We start from the raw sequence: 9,703 nt of genomic DNA on the forward strand, positions 1-9,703 counted from the left end.
CAGCGAAACAGCTGGTAAAGAGCTGTAATATCAGAAACTGCACATTATTTACCAACTTTAGTTCAGTGAACCTGCTTGTTTTTTAAGCAAGGGTATCTATTGTCCCAAATTCTAAAGTCTATTAAAGCATTTTTCAATTTAATTGAATATATTGTTATATTAGATGTCTTAATCAGAAGTTTTTAATTTCAAAATATCAAACTGAAATAGCAGTCATTTTTCTTCATTTTTTAATGATCAAAACAGATGGCTAGCATTGTAATTCAGTTTGATATTTTCACATGTCTAAAACAGTAAAAAGGAAACCTTCTAATATAACTATTTCTATAACCTAATTGTAAAAGTATACATTTAATTATATATATGTTTTACAGCCCCAAAGCTGCTATTTTTCATTCTTTTTAGGCTGGGTTAAGGCATTAATTAGTGCTATTGAGATTGATTAATAACATTACCACCCACATACTAACAACCACTTGTATATTTCTTTTTTTTTTTTTTACCTGTTTTTGCTGAAATAAAAAAAAAGATTAGGTGAATCACTAAAAATAGCAAAAACCTAGGCCCTACATATAATGTGCAATAAAAACATATTAAATGTCCATAAACCTACATAAAAAAATTATACACCACTGGGGAAAGGGAATACATGACAGGGTGATGAGATTTTTTTGGAAAAAAAAAAAAGAAAATTAAAAAAAAAACCTCTTCCTTTGTGTCTCTTCCCTTATTGTTCTCTGGTTGCTAAGTTACACTAGGGGGCAAAAAAGACTGTTATTTGACCATATTGTGCCTGATGCAACCTTTTGTGATTTATTTGCTCATCCCGAGTTGACAATGAGTCAAGACTATCACAGACATGATGCAAACAGCGGACTCACCAGGCAAATCAACTGAGATGGAGACAAAAACAAGTCTTGGACCTGTAAACAAACAGACATCTGGAGAGAACTGACCTAAATCTACAGACTTACTGAGCAGGAGATATTGTGCAGCTAAACCCAAGAAAGTTAGATGAGAAATAATAAGGCTTAATCTAAATTGATTGAATTATATATACAGCAAGTATTACATGAAATGTGTATCATATGTATATAGTTAAGACAGATATTTTCATATAGTCTTTAAGGAGACAGTTAACCCCGTTTGCCTAACTCTCTCACATTTAATCAGGCCAAATTTGTTCTGTTTGGCATCAGTTAGGGTCATAAAATATTTGCCAAATGCCAGAATAGTTCATACTTCAACCCCTTTTGCAATTACAAGTTTACACACAGTTCCTTATCTAGAACTGTCTCTTAAATTGTTTCTGTTGAGTCTTACATTTTGGGTAACTACAAGCTTCTAATAGTAATTTTGTTGGAATTTTGTCCCATTCCTCCTGAGGGAACCTAGTTTAATGGGGTCAAGAGGATGCCTGTTCGCACACATTTTATCAGCTCAGCCTGTATTTTACAGTTGTTATGGTGCTCTCAGGCTCTAAAAACTTCCTTATTTTACCTCCAAGTGCCACAGTGGTCATTATGGTCTAATACTTCATCAGTTTCATAGCATTATAGGACATGGTCCTATAAGATAAAGTATTTCACCCCAATTGCATTATGAATTTTATGCTTCTGAAGTAACACTTCTGTCTGTCAAAGTAGTGAAAAACTTGTACTATTGTGGATAGGGACACTTTCTCATCAGCTTCAGCCAGTATCATAGTTGTTGCGAGTTCTATACTCCAATTTTTTTGCACTCAAACATATCTCTCATACATAGAATGCTGAATGCTAATATATCTGGGCATTTAAATAGTCTTTTTATCCAATATAATCTCTGGAACAAGCTGAAACGGCATCTTCCGGCTTTAGGAAGGTGTACGTAAAGAACAAGCATTCCACATTTCTCTTTCTGATTACTTGTCTCATATGCATCACAAAAGGAAGCAGTTTGTTTTAAGTGTTATCTAAAAATGTCTCCAATTGGAGCAAATCTTTTCAAATACCTACTATCAAATACAAACCAAAAATTTAATCTTGCTTTTTTCTTCAAGTTTGGAAGTTAGAAATATCAAACTATGTAACTCTCTGCATTATGGTGCTTGTTAGTCTGTCATTAAGGAAACATAAACATTTTTGTAATCATGACCCCCTCAAAATATGTATATTTGTACAGAATTTGAGTTGGAGAGTCTTTTATATTGTAAATAAATATCCTGAACCTAAATTTGTTTTAAAAAATGCATTCTTACTATTAAGTGAAATATTATATATTTTTCAAACCGTTAATCAAATAAAGAAACTGCGATATGCATTATGTTTCACGTGTGTATAAGTTATGCTATGAATAGTTTTGGACTTTAAAATGTAACATTAAACAGCTGGTTCCAGGGAAAGTTCATCAGAGTTTCTCACAATCCATACATATGATGGGAGGATTGTCACCAGAATCAATGTTGGCACACAGACAGACTGGATACATAGAGATAAAAGTAGTCAAGGTCATTATTTTGTTTCTTTAAACATTTGTTTTATAAATCTTGTGAATGAAGGAATTTTCTTTTAAAGATTAATGTTATGTTTTTAAATGCAGAGTCCAAACCACTGAGTGCTTCATCTCAAAAAGGTTCGACCTCAGAGATAATGAATAGAGACCCACATTGTAATGACAGTTTGAAACAGCAAGCTGACAATGAGGTATTCTGATTTTTAAAATATGACTCTGCAAATGTCACGGACAGAGTCAAAAATCGGCTTGGACATCTGGGGCAAGAGAAGGTTTCTATCACAATGAGTCCTATTAAACCAACAAGAGAAGAACACCTTGTGAAAAACCTTGCGATAATTACCATATCTTAAATGTGCTGTATATTCTAAAGACATTTCTTCCTTTTGCCAAAGTGAAACTGAACTTGAGTTTTCACAGCCTTGTCACATTGTAAGTTCTATGTTTTGAAAGCTGATATGACATGGTACCCAGAGACAAGGAGTTTCGTGGGTCTGATTTATTCATGAAGCGCGAGTTAAAGACCTCAAAGAATTTAATAAATTATGAAGAGTCTTTGTTTTTTTTTTCCTTTCACATCACAGTGTTCTTAAAAACATGAAGCCTGAGTTGAAGATATCCCCAGATAATGAAATGTTGGATTTGCACAGCAAGGAAACTCCCCACGCTCCTACAGCCTGCCAAGAAGGAACAGAGAAGATGTTAAGTAATCTTGACAAAGTATAGCAGAAAATGTCACTTATAAACTCCTCATTTTTCTCTTTAGTTTAAAATATGAATCCATTAATGGAACGGGCAATTAACTCAGATTTGTTTTCTGACAAATTATGCCTTTCATCCATTATTCTTCTATAAAAGAACCCAGGATATTGATTTGGATTTTGAATACCCAAGTTACAATATATTATGAATACAGTGCCCTGGAAAATTATCCAAACCCTTTAACTTTGTAACATTTTGGGATATTATTAAAAGTATATTCATTTATCTTATCATTTATTTAATTTTATAAATTGGAACCAATTAGTGTAAAATTGGTAAAGGTATTGTGGAGGATTTTTGTTATTTTTTTTAAAAGACCTGCCCTATCCAATTCATAAAAACACTTCACATGCACAACCCTGTACCCGCTCCCAAGAGGGATCGCCTATTAAACTCATGTGAGAGCATACGTGAGCCCATTTCTCCTTGAGCACGCTCTGTTTAAAAGTTGCTGTTTTCATAGCTCATACAAGCCTATTGTGCCCGAAACATCCGCCCTACCCCCTGAATCCCTCAATCACTATATAGAGTGGGGACTATATAGTGGACTTAATGGCAAACTCAGTTAACTGACCATTTGGTCAGATGATCACTGCTTTTTGCTCCCCGTTGGTCACGTAACTCCTCTTCCACCGTGAGGTGCCCCCGCCATCTTTGTTATTAGTTGCCGCTCTCGGGTAGCAACGGCCTATGGCAACGGCCTATGGCGACAGCAGGCCACTGTGACAGCAAATCCCATAATGCTCTGCAGGGATTTATCTGACTCTTCTGAGGCCTTTCTCTTCCCTTCTTCTCATGAACTTCGTGGACACTTTTTCTCTTACGATCCTCACCCATTTTCAAAGTCAAAGAAAGGTGAGAAAGGTGAGCTTCAATGACTGGCTGAAACCGTAGCTCACCACCGTAGCTCACCACAGATATACGTCTGAAAGTGCGCATGCCATGCGCAGAAAAAAGATAGCTAACTGGGGATGATCAAGTAGGATGACCTTATGTAAACATATCAACAGAATGATTGATAATTAGGAGGACCACTTATTTAGATGATCCACCTGGAAACACCTGGAAATAGAAGAAACATATCATGTTTGTTTTTCATAAATCATTCTCTAAAAATGGCATTGCATTTCATTTAGCCCTTTTTGCCCTAACACCAAATACAATTCGATCTAACTGATGTTTCCTTCCTAAAACATACTGATGGCAGCGTCATACTGTGGGAGATTAGAGAAAACAAAAACAAAGTTCACTGCAAACAAACTGAGACATGACTACTGATTAAATGTGATATTCCAGGCAGGGGGAGCATTAATTGTAGAAATAGCCAAGAAACACATAGAAATACTTAAAAAGTGATTTACATGAATAGTATACACTGTAAGAGTGTGTAATATTGACAAGATAACTATTAGTTATGAATACATACCACAAATATGGGACACAAAAATGTCAAAGAATTTGGTCGTGAAGTTAACTAATACCTCAGATTACAGTGAAAAACAAAAAGTATGTTTGTGGTAGCATTATGTTGAAAAGGTGTTTTTATTCAATATGTTAACTGTATTCAAAGTTGATTGGAGGCTGGTTGGAACTTAATACAATGTATATAACCAAATTTTTGGAGATGGCAGTCAAATCCAGACTTAAATCAAAATGACAACCTGGAGCCAGACTAAGAAAGTGTTATTTAGAGAATGAGCTTGTATAGAACAATGAACTACGATATTAGTCTCTCAATAGGCTGATAGAAATGCCCTCATGACTGTACTGTACTTCTACAAAGTATTGACACAGGGAGAACACATCAACATGTGTGTCACTTGTTTCAGATAACACATAACATTATCTAGTATTTACCTTCAATTTTACAGACATGTGCTACTTAGTGTTGGTCTATCACATGAAATCTCATCAAAGCAGGACTGAAATTTATGGCTGAATAAATTAAATGAAGGTTATTGATATGTTTATCAGTAACTTAGTATAGAGAGAAATAAACAAGAATTAGAATATATTTTCAGGTTGTTTTTAGAGTCCAGCTTTTAGAGGATTAGAGCAATTGCTGCACACTGTTGAACATTTACGTACTCTGGAACAGCCAGCAGCTAAAGAAACCTCCAGTGACCAGTGCTCCTGTAGCCAACACTGATGAACCAAAATAGGGGAGAGTCAGGGTGCAGCTCAGTCATCTATCAATACAGCAGTGCAATTTTGTTAAGAGGGGGGAAACAATTATCCTGACAATGTTAGCTACTTAGAGTTGAATACATTTGTAAAACAGCCATACAGTCAACAATGATAAATTCTGCACCAGCTAAGTGTAATTTCAGTAAATTTCTAAATATTTTGGTAAAAATATTCAGTGGAATTTATTGCAAGGTATTACAGCAAGGAATGAGTAAAACCTGTAAAATCCCAGAGCTGCTTTTTCACACCTCTTAACATTTTGTCCGTGCTTGCACCACAGCTCCAGGGGATCGGAATGTCAGTTAGTCAATTACTTGCTTCAACATGAAATGTTTCAAAAAGTCAGTAGAAGATGGTCCAAAGAGACTTTAAAAATCTGCATTTTCCTCCAGTATCCCGTTTAAAAAGGTAAAATTGGACTTCATATGATCAGATCTACAACGCTGGCTTCAAATTTAATATTTTTTTTCACATTCTATTTTAGGACCAAATGGTTTACATTGAAAACATTCCTGCATCCCTCAGCTCTACTTTAAGCTGAAATAGTGTGTAAGAAGAAATAAATTATCACTACTGAGTAGTGTGCCAAGTTCAAGTATTTAGGTCAAACTGAGCCCGGTAACTGCCTCAGAGACCAGAATTTAGACAGCTATTGGAGCGTTTATGCTTTATTTTATTCATGAGGTGACACATTTGGAAATGCAGAGTTCAGAAATTCCAACAATAATTGCTAAACAGAATAAAGCAATCTATTTAGACATACAACTGAAATGAAATTTCTCAATACACTGTTTTATATATATGAATTTAAACAAACCAATTCATGTTACCGCCTGACATGGCTCTTATTAAAAAAAAATAAATAAAAAGGTTTCACGGACACTTTTTTTTCTTCAAGTGAAATTTATTAAACTTAGTACATTTTTGTACAATAGGTCTTAGGAATTATGTTTATAGTACAAATATTTTTTTCTTAATTATTTATTTTATCTTTTATTTTATTAAGACTTTTTAACCTGACTAATAATAATAGGTAATAAGACATGATTATATTTTTGCAGCAAGTATTTTATCAGGGAGTTATCTGCCATCAAAACCAATACATTTGGTTTTCACAAATTTTTAGAATGTTAAAAATACTGAGAAAACAGATAATGCATGGAACTAGTAAAGAAAAATGTAAATGAACCTTGGTAACAATTATAAAATTATAATTTTACACATTACTTATTTTTCAAAATTCTATATTCTTTTTAACTTTAAAATATTATCCTTTATTCCCACTTCAAGTACGGGCTTTTTTGCAATGATCATTTATGAAGAAAGAACTCCAGGTGACTACATTTCTAGTCAGTAAACATGCAAGATTCTTTAAAAGTTTCAAATCAACAATTAGTTATTTATTATTTTCTTCATGGGTTACAGGAACCAGTGTCTATGTCTGGGAGTCTATGGTTGAAAGGTAGAGCATTCCTAGGGCAGGGCTGGCGAACTTTATTTTTGTATTAATATATTAAATATCTAATATTCATTTAAAAAAATCAAAGCAATTTATCTTTTTTTTAATTTTAATTTTTTGCTTGAAATCAGTTTTATTATTTTGGATCAGGAGAAGTTTTAACTTGATTTATGACTTGTGGTAAAATAAGCATAAGCATAAGGCTACCCTATGCTTTTTGGCTGAGCTTAAAGCTTTAACAGCAACAAAAACTACGCTATGCTATATACACTACAAAAGATATAAAATCAACATACATAGGTGATCTATTAAAAGTTCAAAGTTAAACATGGCAAGCACATGTTTTTAGTTAACCTGGTAACCAAACAAATGTTAACCTGGAGTTGATAATGGACTTACTTTTTATGAAATAGGATTTAGATATTCTTGAAAATACAAGATCAACCCCAGAGGTAAGCTAGGAAATTTTGAGATCTCAGAGCAGCCCAGAGTTACCAATATAGGTGCCACACATGTGAAATATCTAATTTATTTTATAACATATATAACACATAATAAGTGTTATGTATGTTAAAATGCAAGAAATCTATTGAATGGCATTGAAAGCCACACAATTTCTTAACCCCCCTGGTTTTCAAGCTTTTAGCTAGAAAAGACTAGTAAAACATGCTTGGTATATCATTCCAAGATATGATCTGGGAAAAATTTGCTTACTTAATGAACTGTTGAATCAGTTATAGTGTGCAGGAAATATCTTCCTATTTCCTTGATACGTGCAATATTGTTGTATGCGTAAACCTGTCTTGAATTTAGTCTAAATTGGTTTACCTTTTGCCCCAAAGGACAGGAGGAGCCCCAAACCAAAAGCAAAATCTCATTATTGCGTTGTTTTGACTGAAAGTGTGAATGAAAACAGATTTAAGATCATCTGCATCTTTTTTCCCCTCTTCAGTCTACCTACAGCAAAAATGTAAAGAAAAGCATTTCAGGGTTTTTTTTTTTTAATGAGGGTTGAACGATCACTACAGATGAAAGTGAGACAGATAGAGATTCTGCCAGAGAGGAAGATCAAAGGTCAGTATTGCTAGGGTGTTACTGACTTCTATGAATAGATGTGTTTTTCAATTAAACCTTAACACTAGTCAGTATCCGAATTGCAATTTTCCTGTTCACACCTCAGGCAGAATGATCTAAAGTCAGAAGAGGATTCACTTCATGGCACCCCTTAAGCAGGTTGCACACACAAATTAGACACAGATAAAGTTTTTTGTTCCAGCCTCACCTTTAATTCATCCATGTTGAGGCATCTTTAACACCATTACAGGACACAAACAAGCTTATCATACCTCAACTAATCTGCCTTTGGGTGATGCGTTGGACACTGAGAGGGCTTTCCTCCCTGAAATAGATATAAACAGAAACAGCATATTTGTTTTCAGTCTGAAGGAGTAGAAAGCAAAGGTGCTGTCAAAGCTTTTAGATAACTTTTGGTATAGCCTACGCATAATCTCTTTGGAATCGCTATCCTGCTGAAATATTTATCAGTTTTCTGGAAAAGTCTTCTAGATTTTATTTGAGGTAAATTCAATTGACTTGTACTGAAGGGGCTTAAAGCAGACTCACAGTGTCACTGATTATCCAGCACACCTACCAAAGGTAGTGAACACTTTGGAATAACCTACCTTCGTCATAACTTAAAAACTTCTAAATACTCTCCAAAACTAGGGATTTTTATTTTTATTTAACAATATTCTCAAGGCTTTGGTTGTGCACTTTTGTCTTCCAAACTTCTTAGTAGACTTGACCTAAATTGTTGTGCTCGTATAAATGAATCTTTAAACACCTAGCTTGTTGAACATCATCTTTCTTTTTTCAGCTTTTATTGTCATTACACTGTCACTAGTACAGAGTAACGAAATAAACTCTATGCATTTAACCCATCCCCTTGGGGATTAGTGGGCTGCCATTGTGAGGTGCCTGGGGGACAGTGTTGGGGTTAAGGGGTCTTTGCTCAGGTTCCCACAGTGGCAGTCTGTGGGAGTGGGGCTCAAACAGACAACCTCTAGATTCCAAGCTCTATGCCCTAACCAGTAGGCCAGCACTCCCCACCTGTTCGTCCTAATGTTTTTATGATCGCTTTTTTAGTGATCATCTCTTGGACAGGTGTCAAGTTCACAGTCTTCTCTATGATTGTGTAGAAAAAAACAGACATTTTGCATTAGTATGCAGAAAATAAAGGGTTTTTTAAGGTCATATTTAATTTGTTCAGAAAGTGATTTTGGGTTGTATTAGCAGTTGGCCATAATGATTGAAAATACATTACAAAGGCTTAAAATGTATAATTATTCAATCAATTTGGAATAAATCAATTGCATCAACCTTTAACCTTCAATACCTGAATTAACTTTCTACATGTTATTTAGCTTTCAACTAACTATTGTGTAGCATTGGTGTGGTTCTTTAGTCTTGGTCTTTAGATTGATGGGTTTTATGAAATTCCCCCTAAAAGTGATATACAAATTTAGGAAAGGTGTTAATGTTTATCTCAATTGACTGTTAGGGGTTCAAAGAATTGGGAAATCAGTGGGAAAATGTATGTATTCAACATAGGACCTAATAAAGCACTATAAAAACATTCAAATCTGTAAAAAAAACTATGGAGGATTTAAGACTGAAAGTTCTGTTTTTGAATAAACACTAAAACAATGGCAGAACATTCAGTGTGACCTTTCCAGATGGAACCGGACAGGTGTGGTATCATTTCCCATAAAGCCTGATAATAAACTACTGTTCTGATACAAGCAG

The sequence above is a fragment of the Cyprinodon variegatus genome, unplaced genomic scaffold, assembly GCF_000732505.1.
Source record: "Cyprinodon variegatus isolate N-32 unplaced genomic scaffold, C_variegatus-1.0 Scaffold368, whole genome shotgun sequence".
Classification (NCBI taxonomy): domain Eukaryota; kingdom Metazoa; phylum Chordata; class Actinopteri; order Cyprinodontiformes; family Cyprinodontidae; genus Cyprinodon; species Cyprinodon variegatus.